We start from the raw sequence: 25936 nt of genomic DNA on the forward strand, positions 1-25936 counted from the left end.
TTCACCGGTGTAGGTTTTCATGTGTATGGCAAGGTTTCTCTTGACATTAAAACTGCGCTTGCATAAATAACACTTGAATGGCTTTTCGCCGGTGTGGAAACTCATGTGTATGGCAAGATTCTTCTCCCAATTAAAATTGTGCTTACCTACGTGACAGTTAAATGACTTTTCATCGGTGTGGGTTCTCATATGTATGGCAAGAATACTCTTCTGATTAAAGCTGTGCTTGAGAACATCACACTTGAATGGCTGTTCACCAGTGAGGTTTATCATGTGTATGACAAGAACATTCTTCCAATTAGAACTGTGCTTACATACGTCACATTTGAAAGAATTTTCACTGGTGTGGGTTCTCATATGTAACATTTGATAACTCTTCTGATTCAAACTGGGCTTGCATACGTCACGCTTGAATAGTTTTTTACCGGTGTGGTTTCTCAAGTGCGTGGCAAGATCACTTTTGAAATTAAAACTGCACTTACATAAATAACACTCGAATGGCTTTTCACCAGTGTGGGTTCTCATGTCTATGGCAAGATTACTCTTCTGATAAAAAGTGCGCTTGCATAAATCACACTTGAATGGCTTTTTCCCGATGTGGGTTCTCAAGTCTGTGGTTTGAGTCTTCTTCCAATTAAAACTGTGCTTACATACATCACAGCTGAATATGTTTTCACCGGTGTGGATTCTCATGTGTATGGCAAGAGTCTTCTTCTGATAAAAACTGCGCTTGCATACATAACACTTGAATAGCTTTTCACCAGTGTGGTTTCTCAGGTGTTTGGCAAGAGCATTCGTCCAATTAGAACTGTACTAGTATACCTCACACCTGAATGGCTTTTCACTGGTGTGGGTTCTTATGCGTATGGTAATATAACGCTGCTGATTAAAACTTAGCTTGCATACGTCACCCTTGTATAACTTTTCATCGGTGTGGGTTCTCATGTGTATGGCAAGAGTGGGTTCTCAAGTGAATGGTGAGATTACTCTTCTGTTAAAAACTGCCCTTGCATACATCACACTTTAATTCCTTTTCCCCGGTGTGGGTTTTCAAGTGTATGGCATGAGTCTTCTTCCGGTTAAAATTGTACTTACATAAGTCACAGCTGAATAGCTTTTCACTGGTGTGAATTCTCATGTCTATGGCAAGAGTCTTCTTCTAATAAAAACTGCGCTTGCACACATCACACTGGAATGGCTTTTCACCGGTGTGGGTTCTCATGTGTATGGTAAGAACATTCTTCCAATTAGAACTGTGCTTACATACCTCAAACTTGAATGGTTTTTCACCAGTGTGGGTTCTCATGTGCTAGACGAAAATAGCGACGATGACCACACTGCCTTTCCATAACAAACAAATTCAAAGCTGAAACAATAGGGAGAATCTTTTCAAGACAGCGGAAATCAATTCTTTGAATATTTCGGTCCTATGTCCAAGGGCCGTCTTCAGCACAATACGAGAAAGAGGGAGAAAAAACTATGTATACATAAATAAACCTAATTTAAAATGCGGAAATTAAAACCAATAATGTTAAAAACTTTTTTAAAATAGCCCTAGCATCCTTATTTCAACGAAGTTCAACAAGGACTTATTTTCAACGAGTCCTGGTTGAACTTCGTTGTAGTAAGGATGCTAGGGCTGTTTTAAAAAAGTTTTTAACATTATTAGTTTTAATTTTCGCATTTTAATGTAAGTTTATTCATATATACATATTTTTTCTCTCTCTCTCTTTTTCGTATTCTGTTGAAGACGGCCCTTGGACATAGGGCCAAAATATTAACAGAATTGATTTCCACTGTCTTGAAAAGATTTTCCCTATAGTTCTCATGTGCATGGCAAGAGTGGGTTCTCATGTGTGTAGCAAGCTTACTCTTCTGATTAAAACTGTGCTTGCATGCATCACACTTGAATGGCTTTTCACCGGTGTGGGTTCTCATTTGTATGGCAAGATCATTCTTCCAAATAGAGCTGTACTTACATATGTCCCACTTGAATGGCTTTTCCCCGGTGTGTGTTCTCATGTGTATGGAAAGATCATCCTTCTGATTAAAACTGTGCTTGCATGCATCACACTTGAATGGCTTTTCCCCGGTGTGGCTTCTCATGTATATAGGAAGCTTACTCTTCTGAGTAAAACTGCGCTTGCATACATCACACTTGACTGTTATCGTTATCGTTGAGCATTCATGCAGTTTGGTTCTCCGCTGTGCAAAGTGAATTTGCAATAGCCACATCCCTAGGATACAGTGTTTTTTTCACTGAGAACAATCTCGATTGAATAGGATTTCAGATTTGCATTTGATGAAAGCGGGCCCTAGTAATAACTGATTTTATTACAAAAAGGGGCCCTTGCGAGTAAGTTTCACTCGATGATATTTTAGTATATTAGATAGGCAAAGCGGCATTATCGTTAGAAATTAGTAATGGCAATGACAAAAGAGCATTTTGACCGGCGGATGGACAAAATGCTATAGTTAATTTCACGGTTACAGACTGAAAATAAACTACTCAGAGCAAAAAATAAATTGCTCAAGACTGAGCTCGTCCAAGTGAAGACTTCTACTTTACGAACAGAACTATATACAAGAAAAAATAATATCATTATACACGGAATTGAAGCGTCGCAAGGCCCAGAAAATCTTCGGCAGACTGTAGCCTCATTTTTTGAGGCTAAGCTTGGAATATCCAACGCTAACCAAATACGTATGAGTGCCATTTATCGTATTTCAAAGAAATCTAGTCGACCAGAACCAGAGAGTGAAAAAAGGTTGTAGAGCCTATTTTTGTAAGCCTAGATGGCTTCGACCGGTCGATGATCATGAAGGAGTGTTGAAAACTTAAAAAGACGGGGTTCAGTATATCGACGAACCTACCAGCGGAGCTTGGTAAAAGAAGAAAGGAACTTTTGTCATAAGGGTATAAGCTAAAAACATCTTAAGTGACAGCTGAGAAAGTTGCAGAAACTCGTCTTGTCCAACGAGGAGTCAGAATGTGGTTGGATGTTAAAAAGTCTAAAAATTCACAGTGGGTGAAATATCTAGATGAATGCTTTGACCCAGTTAAAGTGCCAACTATCCAACCTGAGGAATTAGACTCAGAGTCATAATTTTGTGTGTTCCTTTCATTCATAAGTTTGCCAGTATAAGTTTTTTGCCAATTGATTAGATTTCTATGTTGATTTTGCCCCATCCTTGCCAGCGGTCGGATGTTGATTAAGTTCTTGAACATCCCTTAATTTTTCGATATATTTTATTTTTTTTTCTCCTTCAGATGTAGTTGTCATTACAAGTTGATTGCCGCTTGCTTACATTTTTCTGTCTAAAATGTGTATTTCAGTGTTTTTTTTTATCCATGTTATTCCATTTTCTTTGTTTTGTTTTTCTCTTTCAGAGTTCAAAAAAAAGTTCCTACGGGTGTGTGTATTTCTCATGGCTTTTGCTTCACTTAGAGATATGGCCTTGTCCCCTGGAAACTATTAGGTAAGTAATGAGATCCTATTCTTCATCCCGGGAGCTAATCAGTTCTTCATTACCAAAAAATTATAACCGGTTAAAACAATTAGAGAATTCTTTTTTGGATTTAGAGAAAATTTTTGATGAAAAAATAAGTAATGAAGATGATTTGTCGTTATTTAATGAAAGTAATTATCCTAGAAGTAAATATGTTGATTTAATAGATTTGACAAAGGGGCACTCTGAATCTCAGTTCTCTGTGCTTAAACTGTCAAGGATTATGTTCATCGTTTATGGAAATAACTTCAATGTGCCACCAACTGCAACCCGACATAATTGGATTATGTGAGACATTCCTTACAGGACAAACAGATAGCCTCCTAGATATCCCAGGCTATAGATCAAATTTTCTACGTAGAAACGAAGCTCACAGAGGAGGATTGGCTATTTATGCGAGGAATGAATATGCTATGCATATTAACAACCAGCTGAGCCGGAATGTTGAAGGCATTTTTGAATCACTTTTCCTTGAGCTATATGGGCCTTCTAAGAAAAAGATATTTATTGGAGAAATATATTGCTCACCCTCTGGTTCTGTTTCTGCTTTTATGGATATACTAACTCAGATTTTACAGCTGATAGGAAACCAGAACCAAGATGTGATCATCACGGGTGATTTTAACATTAATCTAGCCTTTCCTCTAAGAAATAGCTCAGTGGATCTTCTCACTATTATATCTGGGTCTAATCTTTATCCTTCAATTACAATTCCAACCACACTCACTAATTGACAACATTTTTTCTACATTATGTCCGGCGAAGGCATCAGTCATCACAAGTGACACATATGATCATTTTCCTATACACACTGTCTTCAACACAGCGAGGATACCAACTACACTCGTAAGAACTAACCAGGGTCTACAAGTAATTAATCTTAAAGAGGAGAATCTTAAACTGTTAAATGATGAGTTTCAAAAATTTTCTTGGAACAGTGTCCTAGCAAATGAAGATGTGAAAGAAGGTTTTGAAATTTTCCACAATGCGTTTGTAGCTGCATATAAAACATGCTGTTTTAAAGAGAAACCAAGAAACCGTGGAAGAAAAAATACACCAATATGTCCATGGGTTACCGAAAGCTTACTCGTATGCATAAATAAGAAAAATAAGGTATGGGCAAATTACAGAAACCACCCAAACCGAGAAAACCTAGAGAGATATGAGACGTATAAGAAATGCCTTCATTCAGTTCTGTGGAAAGCAAAAAGAATTTATGTGAATAATAAAATATCGGAAAGTGGGAAGGATGGACGAAAAGTCTGGAAGGTCATTAATTCGATTTTGCGACCAAATGATAAGAGAACAGAATTGCCTTCCAGACTTTTTGTCAACGGGGAGGCTGTTACGGAACCCACTCAGGTTGCAAAAGAACTCAGTACATTTTTCGCAAGGATAGGAGGAATTATATCTAATTCTGCGAAAAGTCCCCACAAATCCTACAAGCATTACCTTGCAACATGCACCAAATCAATGGCAATAATTGCTTTGACATCAACTGAAGTAGAACTAATTTGAACTAATTGTGCCTTGAAAGGCACATCAGCATCTGGATTTGACCGGATACACACGAAAGCCCTGATGGCAGTCCTCCCTTCTAGCCTAGAGCCATTGACTTATTTGATAAACCTTTCTCTAAGAAGAGGTGTTTTTCCCTCGATACTAAAAAAAGCAAGAATAATCCCTCTGCATAAAGGTGGCCCTCAAGACGATCCATCAAATTTTCGACCCATATCCATATTATCTGTTTTTTCAAAAGTTTTTGAAAAACCCTTACAAAGACTACTTTACCAGTTTCTCGAAAAAAAGGATTTTTTAATAGTCGTCAATTCGGCTTCAGACCTGGTCATTCAACAGAAGATGCTCTGGCATCCTTAAGCTTATTCATCAACAGAACACTTGACTCAGGTCTTGTGCCAACTGCTATATTGATTGACATAAAGAAAGCATTTGACAGTATGGATCATACAATCTTGCTGAGAAAGCTGCAACATATTGGAGTGAGAGGGATAGCCCTTCAATGGTTTGAATCTTACCCTCAAAATAGGAGCATCTAAATTGGTGACGACCCAAGGAACGACACTACTGTGAAATTTGGTGTGCCCCAAGGATCAATCCTCGGTCCTCTTTTGTTTTTAGTCCATGTAAATGACCTAACTTGTATCCTTAATCCGAATCATGACGACCAAAAATGCTGTAACTTATGCTTTGATAAAACATCTGAGGACATTACTAACGAGCAAGATGAACTTATAGCATTTGCTGACGACACAACAATGACCTGCTGCGGACTCGATATGCCTTCACTCCAGTGGAAGCTTGAAAACATCATAGAAGAGACCTATCTATGGATGGATGCCAACAAACTTGTCATCAATGTAGAAAAATATTGCATTCTACTATTTTCTAGGGTAGGAGCCCTTCACCCAGAAATAACAGGAATTATGACGTCTCATGGAAAGGTTCAACGACCAGTAAATGGATATGCAAAATATTTAGGAGTAATAGTAGATGAAAACCTTTCTTTCCTTCCTCACATCCATGCTGTAGAATCAAAGCTTTCAAGGAATCTAGGTATCATGAAGAAACTGAAGCAAACATTTCCACGTAAAACCCTTATCCTTCTCTACAATGCACTCATTAGACCCCACTTACAGTATTGCGCAATGGTATGGCAATCAACATTCAAATCCCATCTGAAAAAACTGGATTCCATCCACAAGAATGCCTTGAAGATCATCAAACACACAGAAGATTATCTCTCGCTGAAATCGCTGTTTGAGCTTTCCTGCTTGGTCTTTGCTTTCAGATTCCTTTCCGGCTTGCTTCAACCGCCTTTTAGGAATCTATTCCGTTTGGTATCCGAACAGCGTCTTCACCTATGCGGGTTCTCATGTGTATGGCAAGAGCATTCTACCAATTAGAGCTGTACTTACAAATGTCACACTTGAATGGCTTTTCCCCGGTGTGTGTTCTCATGTGTATGGCAATATTACCCTTCTGATTAAAACTGTGCTTGCATACATCACACTTGAATGGCTTTTCACCGGTGTGGGTTCTCATGTGTATGGCAAGAGCAGTCTTCCAATTAGAGCTGTACTTACATTAGTCACACTTGAATGGCTTTTCCCGGTGTGGATTCTCATGTGCATGGCAAGATTACTCTTGACATTGAAACTGTGCTTACATACGTCACACTTGAATGGGTTTTCCCCGGTGTGTGTTATCATGTGTATGGCAAGATTACCCTTCTGATTAAATCTGTGCTTGTATACATCACACTTAAATGGCTTTTCCCCGGTTTGGGTACTCATGTGTATGGGAAGCTTACTCTTCTGAGTAAAACTACGCTTGCATACATCACACTTGAATGGCTTTTCACCTGTGTGGGTTCTCATGTGTATGGCAAGAGAATTCTTCCAATTAGAGCTGTACTTACATATCTCACACTTGAAGGGCTTTTCCCTGGTGTGGATTCTCATGTGCATGGCAAGATTACTCTTGACATTGAAACTGTGCTTACATACGTCACACTTGAATGGGTTTTCCCCGGTGTGTGTTCTAATGTGTATGGCAAGATTACCCTTCTGATTAAAACTGTGCTTGCATACATCACACTTGAACGGCTTTTCCCGGTGTGGCTTCTCCTGTGCATGGCAAGATTGCTTTTGACATTAAAACTGTGCTTACAAACGTGACACTTGAATGGCTTTTCCCCGGTGTGTGTTCTCATGTGTATAGCAAGATTACCATTCTGATTAAAACTGTGCTTGCATACATCACACTTGAATGGCTTTTCCCCGATGTGGGTTCTCATGTGTATGGGAAGCTTACTTTTCTGACTAAAACTGCGCTTGCATATATCACACTTGAATGGCTATTCATCTGTGTGGATTCTCACGTGCATGGCAAGAACATTCTTCCAATTAGAGCTGTACTTACATATGTCACACTTGAATGGCTTTTCCCCGTTGTGGATTCTCATGTGTTTGACAAGATTACCCTTTTGATTAAAACTGTGCTTGGATACATCACACTTGAATGACTTTTCACCGGTGTGGGTTCTCATGTGTTTGGCAAGATTACCCTTCTGATTAAAATTGTGCTTGCATACATCACACTTGTATGGCTTTTCACCGGTGTCAGTTCTCATGTGTTTGGCAAGATTACCCTTCTGATTAAAATTGTGCTTGCATACATCACACTTGAATGGCTTTTCACCGGTGTGGGTTCTCATGTGTATGATAAGAGCATTCTTCGTATAAAAACTGTGCTCACATATCTCACACTTGAATGGCTTTTCACTGGTATGGGTTCTCATGTGTATGGCAGGATTACTCTTCTGATTAAAACTGTGCTTGCATACGTAACACCTAACTGGTTTTTCACCGGTGTGGATCGTCTGGTATTTACTAGTTTGAACTGTCAGGTGTCTCATAAGATTATTGCTTATAGATCGTTTCTCATCATTTTGAAAAGATGTTTCATTCTTCTGATTTTCTGCGTCCTCTTCTTTTTGTCTGGTGGTTTCTTTAGCTGATGAGACAATTGTATTCGATAGTTTAATTTCAGTATAGTCCGTTTTAAACAGATTGGACTGATGGGTTTCTTTTGTGAAAATAATCGCATGATCAGAAGCTTTTTCATTCATTGAATTCATCTTGGACATTCAAATTTTGACAAATATCTTTTTTTCCAGCTTCAAACTAAAGCTGAGATGCCATGGCAAGTATAAATTAACATTAAAAAATGTCTGCTCAAACTGAGCCGTTGTGCTTTAGATTTCATGACAAACAGAGATAATTCTTTACTTTAAGGATTTTGATTATACGTTGGTAAAAGCAAGAAAAGAAAAATACACAGTTGCTCATTTAAAGATAGTGGATATGTTTGTTATATATTGAATTAGTATATTGTCTCCCAAGTCCCCGTTTTCTTTTTTTTTAGGGAATGAGCTACACTTCTTATTTTCAGTGACAATAGTTTTTTGTGCCATCATCATTTGTGTATTCACTATGGAAAAATATAATTACATTGGTTAGAGAAGGAGCAGTGATTAGGTTAGGAGTTAGTGGCTTTGACTAAATCATTATAGAAGGGTTTCGTGCTCTATTTTGCACTCTAAAAAAATATAATTGTACTTAAAAACTGCTGTTCGATTGAATCTGAGCAAAACTTACTATGTGGTTACGTAAAAACAGGTGTACAATAGAATCACTTAACAATCAGATATGCTATACCATAGCATACAGGTGTAGTATAGTGTTGTGTAAGACCCAGGTATATGTAATAACGTCTTTTAGGGGTCAGTAGCTCCAATAGTATATCCCGTACCTGTCGGTTTTAAAGCCTTATGCCTCACTGCTGACTTACTATATTCTAGTGTGTGTTCTCTCTCTCTCTCTTTTTTTTTTTTAATGTAATAGTCATTGTATTTCGAGTTGCATTTTAGGCCCAAAAGAACTTGGGCCAAGTTCTTATTAAACAAGGACTTATTAAACATTTTAAAATATTAATAGATTGATTGATTTGTGTATTAGATACTAACTTTCATTATCGATTGTAAAAAAAAAATCAAGTATCTTCAACTAAAAGCAAGGAGCAGAATTTAAACTCATAACGAACAGGAATTATTCGTATATGAGAGGGGCTGCCCCTTCTTAATACCTGGTTGTTCATATTGATTTTTAGTACTTTAAAAAAGCTTCTAATTCTAATTAAACGCCCCCTGTGTTTTGGGGGTCGTTCTTTAAGAATGGAGATAAAAAGTCAAATTTTGGAACGTCAAAATTTCAACAAACATGGAGCCACTACGCACAAAAAGTCCCATTCTGATCGTTTTTCATATCATACCGAAAAATCCCCCGTCAGTGGAAATTTTTTTCTGTAAATCCCCCAAATGGAAAGTTTCTCCCGCGGAATCTCCCACGGGAAATCCTCTCTTTACCCCACGGAAAAGTCCCTCAAACAATTCAGATCCCGCGAAAAATTTCTCCGGGGACATATGCACATGTAAAATTGCGCTGCATAAATAAAAGTAAGACAAATAATAAGGATCTCGTATAAAAACTCTAGGAAATTCACCCATGTAAAATACCCCCAGGAAAGTTCATCTCCGGAAACTTTCCTCCCCAAAAAAAATCCTCCCCGTCGAAAATCTTCCCATCCGAAAAATGTCTGTATACCTCCCAATAACCAATATTTTACGCGAAAAATCGTTAAGTTTTATTACTCAGATCACTTTCCAAATGACTGTGGGGGGTCAAGTCACCCCCAGAGATATTATAATTGGAACTTTCAGTTATGTTGAAAAAATGGCTATCTCAAAATCTTGACCGGATCATTTTCGGCAAAAAAGCGGGTAGCAGGGGGCCTAGTTACCCTCCAATCTTTTCAGTCACTTAAAAAGGGCATTGAGCTTTAATTTCCATTTGAGTGAGTTCCCTCCCAATTTTTTAGACCTATTGGTTTGATGCGACCATTCCTGGCGGAAAACGCAAAGACAAACTAACAAAAAAACAAAAAAACAAAAAAAACGCAACAAATAATAAAAATGTATTTTTGTACATGGGAGCTTGACATCTCTATAGTTGGGTTCTCTGAAACGCTAAATCTGATGGTGCGATTCCCATTATGATTCCTTTGCTTTTTGAGGGCATTTTCTCGCTTTTCAAAAATCAGGCAAATTATCCCAGGCTCATAGCTTTTGACCAGCAACATTAAACTTAATGAATCTTACATATTTAAAATCAGCTTATAAGGATAATTCTTTTAGCGTATTTATTGTTATCCCGATTCCTTTTAGAGTCTCAGTTACCATTGGGCCAAGTACTTACTTACTTTTATTTTCATTACCATGAACTGTTTTATTTAGTTTGGAACTTTTCAGCGATAAGATTTATAATAGGGAAACAAAACGAAACAGTATAAATGAAACGAAACAGATATGGTCATTCTAAACTAATTTTCGCAACTTTTAAGAAAAATTTTGTTTCTGTATATCTTCTATATATATAAAAATAAGTTGTCTGTGTGTCTGTGGGGGTGCTTCGCGCCCCCCCAAGCCCCCCAGCGAGCGTAAATCGTTACGCGCAATATTAGTTACGCGCCATTGTAGTTATGTCCTTATGTCCCACCTGTGAATATAGATACGTAAAACTTGCGAATATACAACATTCTTCGCTGTCCCATTGTCTGTGCATATGAATAGATTGTCAGGTTTACCGACTCTCGAACATGCAACATATAATTGTGCATGGGAAAACAATCCGTATTCAGATCTATACCTCATGATTCTAATGATTGCCCTTGAGCTTTGTTGATGGTGATTGCTAATCGACCATTCCCTGTGTTGCCGTCGTCATTTATATATCCCCCTGTGCCCTCCGGCGTCCCCGTTGCAGTTGTGTCCCTGTGTCCTGGTCGTCATTTATATTCCCTGTGTGCCGGTCGTCATTTGTGTCCCGGTGTCCCAGTCTGTGATTTCTCTTTGAGTGTCCCGGGCGTCATTTATATTCCTTGTGTCCCGGTGTCCCGGTCGTCATTTGTGTCCCGGTCCTTATATACATTCGTTTTTGAATTGGTCATTTTTTTAGTTTTTAGTTTTTTACCTTTTTTTTAGTTATACCTCATGATTCTAATGATTGCGCTTGAGCTTTGTTGATGGTGATTGCTAATCGAACATTCCCTGTGTCCCCGTCGTCATTTATATATCCCCCTGTGCCCCCTGGCGTCCCCGTTGTAGTTGTGTCCCTGTGTCCCGGTCTTCATTTATATTCCGTGTGTCCCGGTCGTCATTTGTATCCCGGTGTCCCGGTCTGTATATACATTCGTTTTTGAAATGGTATATGATGAAATAAATTTTTGTATTTTTCCCCTTATTTTCTTTTTAGTTTTTTTTGGGTTTTACTTTTTTTTAGTTTTTTTAGTTTTTTTCTTTTTTTCTTTTTAGTTTTTTTTTTACTTTTTTTTTAGCTTTGTTTTTTCCCTTTATTTTCCCTTGTTTTCCTTTTTTTGTTTTTTTTTATTTTTTAGTTTTTTTAGTTTTTTAGCTTTTCTAGTTTTTTTATTAGTTTTTGGTTGTTTTTTCTTTTTAGTTTTTTTTGTAGTTTTTACCTTTTTTTTAGTTTTTTTATTTTTTTTTATTTATGTCCTGGTCCTCATTTATACTCCCTGTGTCCCGGTCGTCATTTGTGTCCCAGTGCTTTGTTGATGGTGATTGCTAATCGAACATTCCTTGTGTCCCGGTCACTTTCTCTTTGAGTGTCCCGGTCGCCATTTATATTCCCTATGTGCCGATGTCCCGGTCGTCATTTTTGTCCCGATATCCCGGTCTGTAATTTCATCAGTCGAAAACATGACGTCAGTCGACACAGAAACATGACGTCACCTGACAGACAGACAAATTATTTTTATATCTATACTAGCTGTTGGGGTGGTGCTTCGCGCCACCCCAACACCTAGTTGGTGGGGCGCTTCGCACCCCCCCAAGCCCCCCCCCCCCCCCGCGCACGTAAGTCGTTACGCGCCATATTAGTTACGCGCCATTGTAGTTGTGTCCCTTTGTCCCACCTGTGAATAGAGATAGATATAAATATATGTTTTAACTACGTCAAACATGCGAATATACAACATTCTTCGCTGTCCCATTGTCTGTGCATATAAATAAATTGTCAGGTTTACTGACTCTTGAACATGCAACATATAATTGTCCATGGGAAAAACAATCCGTATTCAGATCTATACCTCATTATTCTAATGATGTGTCCCTGTGTCCCGGTCGTCATTTATATTCCCTGTGTCCCGGTCGTCATTTGTGTCCCGGTGTCCCAGTTTGTAATTTCTCTTTGAGTGTCCCGGTCGTCATTTATATTCCCTGTGTCCCGGTAGTCATTTTTGTCCCGGTGTCCCGGTCTGTAATTTCTATTCGAACAATCCCTGTGCCCCGGTCGTCATTTATATATCCCGCCTGTGCCCCCGGCGTCCCCGTTGTAGTTGTGTCCCTGTGTCCCGGTCGTCATTTATATTCCCTGTGTCCCGGTCGTGATTTGTGTCCGGGTGTCCCGGTTTGTAATTTCTCTTTGAGGTTCCCGGTCGTCACTTATATTCCCTCTGTCTCGGTCGTCATTTGTGTCCCGGTCTGTAATTTTTCTTTGAGTGTTTTTTCTTTTTAGTTTTTTTTTTAGTTTTTTACCTTTTTTCTTTTTTCAGTTTTCTTTTTCTTCTTTATTTTTCAGCGTCACTATGAAGTACATATCGACGAACATTTGTTTTTTAACTTAAATCTGGTAGGCATTGATGACCTTATCCAAGTCAAAATCCCAAACCCAATCATCATCGCTATCCTTTTCAGTTTTGATATGTTTTGACTCTCGCTGTCCAGGTGGATTTTCATCTAACTGCGCGTTTTTGCATTCTTTAGCCGCAAGCCTGTTTTCTTGCTGTTCTTGTGATTCCCCGGCACGCTTTCTTTTCTTACTTTCTCTATCAGCTGCAAGCCTGTTTTCTTGCTGTTCTTGTCATTCCTTGGAACGCTTTCTTTTCTTACTTTCTCTATCAGCAACAAGTTTTTCGGCATAAACTCTTTGAGCAGCTTCCTCGTCATGAAGTTAGTTGTCGTCATTTTTGCTATGACGGTGACGTCATTAAAGATATTTAAGACATATATGTTCATGTAGAAATCTATTAATGTTTAAGTTTAAAATGACTGATGAACTTACAATGGCAAAAGCCGATGAAGATTCTCAAAGAGTCTATGCCAAAAAACTTGCTGCTGATAGAGAAAGTCAGAAAAGAAAGCGTGCCGAGGAATCAAAAGAACAGCAAGGAAACAGGCTTGAGGCTGATAGAGAAAGAAAGAACAGAAAGCGTGCCGAGGAATCAAAAGAACAGCAAGGAAACAGGCTTGAGGCTGATAGAGAAAGAAAGAACAGAAAGCGTGCTGAGGAACTACCAGAGCAACGCGAAAGCAGACTTGCTGCTAAAAGAGAAAGTGAAAAAAGAAGGCGTGCCGAGGAATCACAAGAACAGTAAGAAATCAGGCTTGCTGCTGATAGAGAAAGTAAGAAAAGAAAGCGTGCCGAGGAATCAGAGCAACCTGAAAGTTATCGCCTGGCATTCAGGTACAGCCCAGTCGATGATTATAGCTTGAGTAGATGTGTTCAAATCAGGACAATGTCTAAAATTTGTCCCTATGAAAGATTTGAGAGGGAAGTCGAAACCCTTTGGCAGCATATTAATATTGCTTGCGGGAGATTTCAAGCAAACATTACCTATAATACCTAGATCAACTCCTTCAGACGAAATGAATGCTTGCCTGAAAAATTCTAATTTATGGGCACACGTAAAAATATTAAAATTAACTACAAATATGCGTGTCCGATTGCAAAACGATGACTCTGGTCAAACATTTTCAGATCAATTGCTGGCAATTGGAAACGGAAAGCTCCCAGTAGACTCAATTTCAGGACGTATACAACTACCTGCTGATTTCTGTAATTTAGTGACGTCCAAAAATGAATTGATTGAAAAAGTATTTCCGAACATTCTAAAAAATTATAAAAATAATAAATGGCTAAGTGAAAGAGCGATTCTCGCACCCAAAAATACAGACGTCCACGAAATCAACAATATTGTTTTGAGCAAGATTCGAGACCAGGCAGTCCTTTACAAGTCAGTCGACACAGTTTCAGAACCAAATGAAATTTCAGATCAATTGCTGGCAATTGGAAACGGAAAGCTCCCAGTAGACTCAATTTCAGGACTTATACAACTACCTGCTGATTTCTGTAATTTAGTGACGTCCAAAAATGAATTGATTGAAAAAGTATTTCCGAATATTCTAAAAAATTATAAAAATAATAAATGGCTAAGTGAAAGAGCGATTCTCGCACCCAAAAATATAGACGTCCACGAAATCAACAATATTGTTTTGACAACGATTCGAGACCAGGCAGTCCTTTACAAGTCAGTCGACACAGTTTTGGAACCAAATGAAGCGGTGAATTATCCATCTGAATTTTTAAATTCCATAGATCTTTCAGGGTTTCTACCACACGTGGTGGAAACCACGGTGTACCGTGGCGTAGCAATAATACTCTTAAGAAATATCAACCCACCAAAGCTTTGCAATGGCACGCGACTTGCCGTAAAAAAAAAAAAACACTGGAAAACCTAATAGAGGCCACAATCTTGACAAGGCCTTTTGAGGGTGAGGCTGTTCTTATTTCTCGCATTTCCATGATTCCAACGGATCTGCCTTTTCAATTTAAAAGATTGCAATTCCCAATTCGATTAGCATTTGCAATCACCATTAACAAAGCTCAAGGTCAATCATTAGAAAAATGTGGTATAGATCTTAATACTGATTGTTTTTCCCATGGACAATTGTATGTTGCATGTTCGAGGCTTGGTAAACCTGACAATCTATTTATATGCAGCGACAATTGGACAGCGAAGAATGTTGTATATTCGCAAGTTTTACGCAGTTAATTTGTATTGTATCTATCTATCTATCTATCTATATAAAAACGAGTTGTGTGTATGCATGTTTGTTTGTTTGTAAAAAGAGCATTTGCATATGACTTCATTATTAGTACATACGGCTTTGTATATGCACAGACAATGGGAAAGCCAAGAATGTTGTATATTCGCGATTTTTACGTAGTTTGAAACTCATATATAAATCTATCTATATTCACAGGTGGGACACAGGGACGCAACTACAATGGCGCGTAACTAATATGGCGCGTAACAACTTACACGTGCGGGGGGGGCTTGGGGGGCGCGAAGCGCCCCACCAACAGCTAGTATATAGATATAAATAAGTTGTATGTCCGTCTGTCGAGTGACGTCACTGTCCGCATATGACGTCTGAATTATTTCATCACATATCAATTCAAAAACGAATGTATTCAAGCTGAAGTAGCTCAGTTATATAACTACCTGTGTTGGCGTAGTGGGTTTCACCTTAGCGTGGTAATACGGGACCCAGAGATCGAACCATGCTGCAGAAATGCACTACAGGGCCGACGCAGGGACCTTAGTAGTCAAGAAGCGTCGTTAATCCGATAGAAATGCAAATACAGTAGCTCAGTTGGTAAAGCGTTATGTTCCAGGTTCTAGGTCTGAGAGGTTCCAGGTTCGAACCTTGGCTTTAGCATTAATACAAAAGAAGAAAAATACTAAAAAAGATAAAAACTACAAAAAAACTAAAAAGACAATACTAAAAAAAAAATTAAAAGCGTTATGTTCCAGGTTCTAGGTCCGAGAGGTTCCAGGTTCGAACCTTGGCTTTAGCATTAATACAAAAGAAGAAAAAAACTAAAAAAGGAAAAAACTAAAAAACATGTAAAAACCACTAAAAAAACTAAAAAAGCTAAAAAACTAAAAAAAACTAAAAAAGGTAAAAAACTAATAATTAAAAAAGAAAAAACTAAAAAACTTAAAAAAGGATAAAAACAGCAAAAAAACTAAAAAGAAAAAAAAACTAAAAACTAATAAAAAAACTAAAAACTGAAAAAGAAAAAAAATTGAAAAAAGGAAGAAAAACTGAAAAATAAAGGAGTAAAAGAAAACTAAAAAAAGGAAAATAAAAAAAAAAATAAAAAAGGTAAAAACTACAAAAAAACTTAAAAGAATAAAGAAAAATAACTAAAAAGCTAAAAATAGGTAAAAACCAAAAAAAAAACTAAAAAGAAAAAAACCAAAAAAAAACAAAATTTATTTCATCATACACCAATTCAAAAACGAATGTATATACAGACCGGGACACAGGGAATAACGACTGGGACACAGGGGCACAACTACAACGGGGACACCGGGAGGCACAGGGGGATATATAAATGAGATGGGGACACAGGGGATGTTTGATTAGCAATCACCATCAACAAAGCTCAAGGGCAATCATTAGAATAATGAGGTATAGATGTGAATACGGATTGTTTTTCCCATGGACAATTATATGTTGCATGTTCAAGGGTCGGTAAACCTGACAATCTATTTATATGTACAGACAATGGGACAGCGAAGAATGTTGTATATTCGCAAGTTTTAAGTAGTTGAAAACATATATATATATATATATATATATATATATATATATATATATATATATATATATATATATATATATATATATATATATATATATATATATATATATAGATAACTTCGAAGACCCCACTGCCTTTCCATGACGAAAGTAAAACAGTTCAAAATAGGGATGATACCTTTTTATTGACAGTGAAATATAAAATTATTTAACTGGATATTTCGAACACATATACAGTGTTCATCATCAGCAGTAAAACTAAAAGACATGAATAAAAATAAACAGAATTTATACCTAATAAACTAATTACATATAGTTTATTGCTCTTATTTTTTTCAATGCAACAGCCGAGGCAAATCTCCTTGACCTTTTCGGTTCCGGTTCATTAGATTTAACTGACGTATTACGTGGACTGAGGTCATAGCTCTTAGGTGAAGTGATATTTACTTTATTTGAAAGAGAGAGACAGAAGGAGAAAAGGGAGACTGTTTTCCTAAATTAGTGATTAATATAGACCAGCACTTGAATGAAGCCTTAACCCTACTCATCCATCCAATCACATAGGTCAAACAGCATAGCCATACACAATCAACCATAAAGAATAATCCATGGACAGGCAGTCATGTCGTCTCAATAAGTATAAGTCGTCATTTACCAAACAATAGAAAAAATAATAAAGACAAATAATTCAAAGGCAACAACCCAACACAAGGGCTCATCAGGAGAATACACTGGCCTATATGGGGTTTCGCCACTTTAAATTCTCTCTCTTTCTATATATATATATATATATATATATATATATATATATATATATATATATATATATATATATATATATATATATATATATATATATTCTATCTATATATATAAAAATAAGTTGTCTGTGTGTGTGTGTGTGTCGAGTGACGTCATGTTTGTGTGTCGACTGACGTCATGTTTGTTGATTGACAAAATTACACACCGGGACATCAGGACACAAATGACGACCGGGACACCGGGACATCTATATATATATAAATAAGTTTTCTGTGTGTCTGTGTGTCGAGTGCCGTCATATTTTGTGTGTCGACTGACGTACTTTTTGTTGATTGACAAAATTACACACCAGGACATCGGGACACAAATGACGACCGGGACACCGGGACATAGGGAACATAAATGACGACCGGGACACTCAAAGAGAAAGCGACCGGGACACAAGGAATGTTCGATTAGCAATCACCATCAACAAAGCACCAGGACACAAATGACGACCGGGACACAGGGAATATAAATGACGACCAGGACACTCAAAGAGAAATTACAGACCGAGACACCGGAACACAAATGACGACCAGGGCAAAATGACGACCGGGACACCGGGACACAGGGAATATAAATGACGACCGCGACACTCAAAGAGAAATTACAGACTGGGACACCGGGACACAAATGACGACTGGGACACAAGGAAACAACAACAACGGGGACGCTGGGGGACATAGGGGGATATATAGATGACGACAGGGACACAGGGAATGTTCTATTAGCAATCACCATCATCAAAGCTCAAGGGCAATCATTAGAATAATGAGGTATAGATCTGAATACAGATTGTTTTTCCCATGGATAATTATATGTTGCAAGTTCTAGAGTCGGTAAACCTGACAATCTATTTATATGCACAGACAATGGGACAGCCAAGAATGTTGTACTTTCGCAAATTTTACATAGTTATGAATATATATATATATATGTATATATATATATATATATATATATATATATATATATATATATATATATATATATATATATATATATATATATATAAATAAGTTGTCTGTCTGTCTGTGGATCAGGTGACGTCATGTTTCTGTGTTGACTGACGTCATGAAATTAGTTGTCGTCATTTTTGCTTTGACAGTGACGTCATTAATGGTATTTAAGACATGCGTTCACGGAAAAATGTTTAATTGTAAAATGACTGAAGAACCTACAATGGCAACAGCCGAGGAAGCTGCTCAACGAGTCTATGCCAAAAAACTTGCTGCTGATAGAGAAAGTAAGAAAAGAGAGCGTGCCAAGGAATCACAAGAACAGCAAGAAAACAGGCTTGCAGCTGATAGAGAAAGTAAGAAAAGAAAGCGTGCCGAGGAATCACAAGAACAGCAAGAAAACAGGCTTGCGGCTAAAGAACGCAAAACCGCGCAGTTAAATGAAAATCCACCTGGAAAGCGAGAGTCAAAACATATCAAAACTGAAAATGATAGCGATGATGATTGGGTTTGGGATTTTGACTTGGATAAGGTCATCAATGCCTACCAGATTTAAGTTAAAAAACAAAGGTTCGGCGATATATACTTCATAGTGACGCTGAAAAATAAAGAAGAAAAAAAAACTGAAAAAATGTAAAAAACTAAAAAAACTAAAAAGAAAAAACACTCAAAGATAAATTACAGACCGGGACACAAATGACGACCGACACAGAGGGAATATAAATGACGACCAGGAACCTCAAATAAAAATTACAGACTGGGACACCCGGACACAAATCACGACCGGGAATATAAATGACGACTGGGACGCAGGGAAACAACTACAACGAGGACGCCGGGGGCACAGGCGGGATATATAATTGACGACTGAGACACAGGGCTTGTTTGAATAGAAATTACAGACCGGGACACAAATGACAACCGGGACATTGGGACACAGGGAATATAAATGACGACCGGGATACTCAAAGAGAAAATACAAACTGGGACACTAGGACACAAATGACGACCGGGACACAGGGAATATAAATGCTATTTATATGCACAGACAATGGGACAGCGAAGAATGTTGTATATTCGCATGTTTTACGTAGTTAAAAATATATATTTATATACATCTCTATTCACAGGTGGGACACAGCTACAATGGCGCGTAACTAATATGGCGCGTACGCCCCACCAACTAGGTGTTGGGTTGGCGCAAAGCGAGATGTGTGTATGCATGTTTGTTTGTTTGTAAAAAGAGCGTTTGTATATGACGTCATTATTAGTACATAAGGCTTTGTATATGCACATACATATAAATATAAAGGCTATTTATATGCACAGACAATGGGACAGCGAAGAATGTTGTATATTCGCATGTTTTACGTAGTTAAAAATATATATTTATATCTATCTCTATTCACAGGTGGGACACAGGGACACAGCTACAATGGTGCGTAACTAATATGGCGCGTAACGACTTACGCGCGCGGGGGGGCTTGGTGGGGTGGCGCCAAGCGCCACCCCAACAGCTAGTATATATATATACAAGCATTCATTTCGTCTGCAGGAGTTAAACTACGTAAAAATTGCGAATATACAACATTCTTGGCTTTCCCATTGTCTGTGCATATACAAAGCCGTATGTACTAATAATGACGTCATATGCAAACGCTCTTTTTACAAACAAACAAACATGCATACTTAACCGCTTCATTTGGTTCCAAAACTGTGTCGATTGACTTGTAAAGGACTGCCTGGTCTCGAATCTTGGTCAAAACAATATTGTTGATTTCGTGGACGTCTATATTTTTGGGTGCGAGAATCGCTCTTTCACTTAGCCATTTATTATTTTTATAATTTCTTAGAATATTCGGAAATACTTTTTCAATCAATTCATTTTTGGACGTCACTAAATAACAGAAATCAGCAGGTAGTTGTATACGTCCTGAAATTGAGTATCGTATCATAAATGTCTTTTTGTTCCGACGTTAACTTGGAAATGTTATTTTGTACATACGACAATAGATCACTCGTACTGTAACTTTGTTCACGATCCAATTCTACACATGTCGAAACAGCAGCGATACGGTTAGATGAAGGCATTCCCAAATCCTGAAGAGGTTTGTTTGCCATACGTACGCACAAATCTTCTATAATAACTAAAGTGTAGTTATAAATTTCTGATGTAAAATCAAAAGTCATATCTGACGTCTCTAACTGTTTTCAATGAAGTATATCTACAGACATTTTTGACTTATATTTTCCCCATAACTCTGAAGGAGCTGATGGAGAGCAAGTTGTTAAAATGATGCCAAACAATGCACGAATTTCACTTGGGGTTGACGTTTCGCACGCGTCATTGATGCAGTTATCCCAGTGTTGGTCATTCTCCAATAAATTCAGAGCTTGGCATGCACTACGGTAAGTGTCATGTATAGTACCGTTTACAGTTCTCAAATACTCAAAGGATGTCAGACCGGGTACATTCACCAAAAGCAGGCGTAGAAAGAAGCATTCATGTTGATTGGGGTGACCGGTGTAGAGTCTTCCTATCGTGGTATCTTTGAAGATGGTAGGTTGGCCGTCGACTGACATACCCTGTTTTCGACGTTCAAATACTTTATTTTTAGTATTCCACGTGTAATACGAAGGCACTTCAATATACAGCAGTTTTTTTGCAAAAGAATCATTTTTGCAAAGCGAAAAAAAGCTGTTAATTTTGTATCCGGTGGATTCAGGGCTCTTTGTTGCACGTTGGTTTCCGAGAAATAAACACGTTGACCATTCTGTAAATGTACCGCTAAGTGAACAACAGCTGGACTACGTTCATGTATCGGAAATGAAAGAATTCGCCAAACAGCTTCATTACTGCTTATGTATCTTCCAGCCTGATATTGTACGATTTCGTCGAAATCTTTGATTTTGGGCTGTAAGCCGAAAACTGCCATGTCACTGCCTTTGTTGACCTATTTACATATGTATTTGATTGCCTTTACGGAGTTACAGTATTCAACGTTTATGTGTGCATTAAATGTTTTTGATAATAATGGGGAATATGGAACAACCCACTGGTTATCTACTTCGATGGTGGTACCGTTGCCATTGTAGGTTCTTCAGTCTTTTTACAATTAGAAATTTCTCTTTCAACGGTCTTCTTACAATTAAAAATTTGTCTTTGAACGATATTCTTAAATACCTGTGTCCTGGTCGTTATTTATATTCCCTGTGTCCTGGTCGTCATTTGTGTCCCGGTATCCCAGTCTGTAATTTCTCTTTGAGTGTCCCGGTCGTTATTTATATTCCCTCTGTCCCGGTCGTCATTTGTGTCCCGGTCTGTAATTTCTCTTTGAGTGTTTTTCTTTTTAGTATTTTTTTAGTTTTTTACATTTTTTCTTTTTTCAGTTTTCTTTTTCTTCTTTATTTTTCAGCTTCACTATGAAATACATATCGCCGAACCTTTGTTTTTTTAACTAGAATCTGGTAGGCATTGATGACCTTATCCAAGTCAAAATCCCAAACCCAATCATCATCGCTATCATTTTAAGTTTTGATATGTTTTGACTCTCGCTGTCCAGGTGGATCTTCATCTAACTGCGCGGTTTTGCGTTCTTTAGCCTCAAGCCTGTTTCCTTGCTGTTCTTTTGATTCCTCGGCACGCTTTCTTTTCTGACTTTCTCTATCAGCAGCAAGTTTTTTGGCATAGACTCTTTGAGCATCTTCATCGGCTTTTGCCATGGTCAGTTCATCAGTCATTGTAAACTTAAACATTAATAGATTTCTACGTGAACATATGTCTTAAATATCTTGAATGACGTCACCGTCAAAGCTAAAATGACGACAACTAATTTCATGACGTCAGCCGACACAGAAACGTGACGTCACCTGATACACAGACAGACAGACAACTTATTTTTATATATATAGATATATATATATATATATATATATATATATATATATATATATATATATATATATATACATATATATATATATATATATATATATATATATATATATATATATATATATATATACTAGCTGTTGGGGTGGCGCTTCGCGCCACCCCAACACCTAGTTGGTGGGGGCGCTTCGCGCCCCCCCCCAAGCCCCCCCGCGCGCGTAAGTCGTTACGCGCCATATTAGTTACGCGCCATTGTAGTTGTGTCCCTATGTCCCACCTGTGAATATAGATAGATATATTATATATATGTTTTTAACTACGTAAAACTTGCGAATATACAACATTCTTTGCTGTCCCATTGTCTGTGCATATAAATAGATTGTCAGGTTTACCGACTCTTGAACATGCAACATATAATGGTCCATGGGAAAACAATCCGTATTCAGATCTATACCTCATGATTCTAATGATTACCCTTGAGCTTTGTTGATGGTGATTGCTAATCGAACATTCCCTGTCCCGGTGTCCCGGTCGTCATTTATATCCCCCTGTGCCCCCCGGCGTCCCCGTTGTAGTTGTGTCCCTGTGTCCCGGTCGTCATTTATATTTTTTACTTATGTCCTGGTCATTATGGCTTATGTATGGTCATTTATGTTCCCTGTGTCCCGGTCGTCATTTGTATCCCGGTGTCCCGGTCTGTATATACATTCGTTTTTTAGTTTTGTTTTTCTCCTTTATTTTTTTCCTTTTTTATTTTTTTTTCTTTTTTAGTTTATTTAGATTTTTAGATTTTTTAGTTTTTTTATTAGTTTTTAGTTTTTTTTTTTTTTTTAGTTTTTTTGTAGTCTTTACCTTCTTTTTAGTTTTTTTAGTTTTTTTTTTTACTTATGTCCTGGTCGTCATTTATACTCCCTGTGTCCCGGTGCTTTGTTGATTGCTAATCGAACATTCCTTTTGTCCCGGTCGCTTTCTCTTTGAGTGTCGTCATACCTGGTTGGTGGGGGCGCTTCGCGCCCCCCCAAGCCCCCCCGCGCGCGTAAGTCGTTACGCGCCATATTAGTTACGCGCCATTGTAGTTGTGTCCCTATGTCCCATTTTATTAGTTTTTAGGTTTTTTTTTCTTTTTAGTTTTTTTGTAGTTTTTACCTTCTTTTTAGTTTTTTTAGTTTTTTTTTTTACTTATGTCCTGGTCGTCATTTATACTCCGTGTCCCAGTGCTTTGTTGATTGCTAATCGAACATTCCTTTTGTCCCGGTCGCTTTCTCTTTGAGTGTCGTCATTTATTTTTTTCTTTTTTAGTTCTTACCTTTTTTAGTTTTTTTTTAGTTTTTTATTGGTTTTTACCTTTTTTTTTATAGCTTTTTTAGTTTTTTTTCGTTTTTTCTTTTTACTTTTTTTTTTAGTTTTTATCTTTTTTATTTTTTTTTTATTTTTATTCTTGATTTTATTAGTTTTCTTTTTCTCTTCTATTTTTCAGTTTTTTCCTTTTTTTTAGTTTTTTTTTTAGTTTTTAGTTTTTTTTAGTTTTTACCTTTTTTTAGTTTTTTTTAGTTTTTTAGTTTTTTAGCCTTTTTATTTTTTTTTATTAGTTTTTAGTTTTTTTGTAGTTTTTGCCTTTTTTTAGTTTTTTCAGTTTTTTTTTAGTTTTTAGTTTTTTACCTTTTTTAGCCTAAAATTTTATTAGTTTTCTTTTTCTCTTCTATTTTTCAGTTTTTTCCTTTTTTTTAGTTTTTTTTTTAGTTTTTAGTTTTTTTTAGTTTTTTGCCTTTTTTTAGTTTTTTTAGTTTTTTAGCCTTTTTATTTTTTTTTTATTAGTTTTTAGTTTTTTTGTAGTTTTTGCCTTTTTTTAGTTTTTTCCATGACGTCACCTGATCCATCCACACATCCACAGACAGACAACTTATTTTTATATATATAGATATATATATATGTATATATATATATATATATATATATATATATATATATATATATATATATATATATATATATATATATATATATATATATATATATATATATATATATATATATACTAGCTGTTGGGGTGGCGCTTCGCGCCACCCCAACACCTAGTTGGTGGGGGCGCTTCGCACCCCCCCCAAGCCCCCCCGCGCGCGTAAGTCGTTACGCGCCATAATAGTTACGCGCCATTGTAGTTGTGTCCCTATGTCCCACCTGTGAATATAGATATCTATATATATATATGGTTTTAACTACGTAAAACTTGCGAATATACAACATTCTTTGCTGTCCCATTGTCTTTGCATATAAATAGATTGTCAGGTTTACCGACTCTTGAACATGCAACATATAATGGTCCATGGGAAAACAATCTGTATTCAGATCTATACCTCATGATTCTAATGATTGCCCTTGAGCTTTGTTGATGGTGATTGCTAATCGACCATTCCCTGTCCCGGTGTCCCGGTCGTCATTTACATCCCCCTGTTTCCCCCGGTGTCCCCGTTGTAGTCGTGTCCCTGTGTCCCGGTCGTCATTTATATTCCCTGTGTCCCGGGTCCCGGTCATCATTTGTATCTCGGTGTCCCGGTCTGTATATACATTCGTTTTTTAGTTTTGTTTTTCTCCTTTATTTTTTTCCTTTTTTTTTTGTATCCCGGTGTACCGGTCTGTATATACATTCGTTTTTTAGTTTTGTTTTTCTCCTTTATTTTTTTCCTTTTTTTTTCTTTTTTAGTTTATTTAGATTTTTAGATTTTTTAGTTTTTTTATTAGTTTTTAGTTTTTTTTCTTTTTAGTTTTTTTGTAGTTTTTACCTTCTTTTTAGTTTTGTTAATTTTTTTTTTTACTTGTGTCCTGGTCGTCATTTATACTCCCTGTGTCCCGGTGCTTTGTTGATTGCTAATCGAACATTCCTTTTGTCCTGGTCGCTTTCTCTTTGAGTGTCGTCATTTATTTTTTTCTTTTTTAGTTCTTTTAGTTTTTACCTTTTTTAGTTTTTTTTTAGTTTTTAGTTTTTTTAGTTTTTTACCTTTTTTTAGTTTTTTTAGTTTTTTAGCTTTTTTATTTTTTTTATTAGTTTTTAGTTTTTTTGTAGTTTTTGCCTTTTTTTTTAGTTTTTTGTCCTGGTCGCTTTCTCTTTGAGTGTCGTCATTTATTAGTTTTTTCCTTTTTTTTTTTAGTTTTTTATTGGTTTTTACCTTTATTTTAGCTTATTTTTCAGTTTTTTCCTTTTTTTTAGTTTTTTTTTATTTTTTATTTTTTTTAGTTTTTTACCTTTTTTTAGTTTTTTTTAGTTTTTTTAGTTTTTTAGCTTTTTTACTTTTTTTATTAGTTTTTAGTTTTTTTTTGTAGTTTTTGCCTTTTTTTAGTTTTTTCAGTTTTTTTTTTAGTTTTTTATTGGTTTTTACCTTTATAGTTTTTTTAGTTTTTTAGCTTTTTTATTTTTTTTATTAGTTTTTAGTTTTTTTTGTAGTTTTTGCCTTTTTTTAGTTTTTTCAGTTTTGACGTCACCTAATCCAGTTTTTTCAGGTGACGTCACCTGACACATCCATCCACACATCCATCCACACATCCACAGACAGACAACTTATTTTTATATATATAGATATATATATATATACTAGCTGTTGGGGTGGCGCTTCGCGCCACCCCAACACCTAGTTGGTGGGGGCGCTTCGCGCCCCCCCCAAGCCCCCCCGCGCGCGTAAGTCGTTACGCGCCATAATAGTTACGCGCCATTGTAGTTGTGTCCCT

At 36.9% G+C, this 25936-nt stretch overlaps 1 protein-coding gene and 1 long non-coding RNA gene across 2 annotated transcripts in view; both read right to left on the minus strand.

Annotated features, from left to right (window-relative positions):
• The window catches only part of LOC136026181 (large ribosomal subunit protein uL16m-like), a 235760-nt gene that overhangs the window by 21485 nt on the left and 188339 nt on the right, over positions 1 to 25936 (minus strand). The window lies entirely within an intron of this gene.
• LOC136026184 (uncharacterized) lies at positions 22927 to 25925 on the minus strand. Its single transcript, XR_010617232.1, has 2 exons — positions 25722 to 25925; positions 22927 to 24084 (listed from the first exon to the last, which is right to left on the minus strand). It is a non-coding gene; the product is annotated as an uncharacterized LOC136026184 (long non-coding RNA).

This window comes from Artemia franciscana, chromosome 4, assembly GCF_032884065.1.
Source record: "Artemia franciscana chromosome 4, ASM3288406v1, whole genome shotgun sequence".
Taxonomy (NCBI): Eukaryota; Metazoa; Arthropoda; class Branchiopoda; order Anostraca; family Artemiidae; genus Artemia; species Artemia franciscana.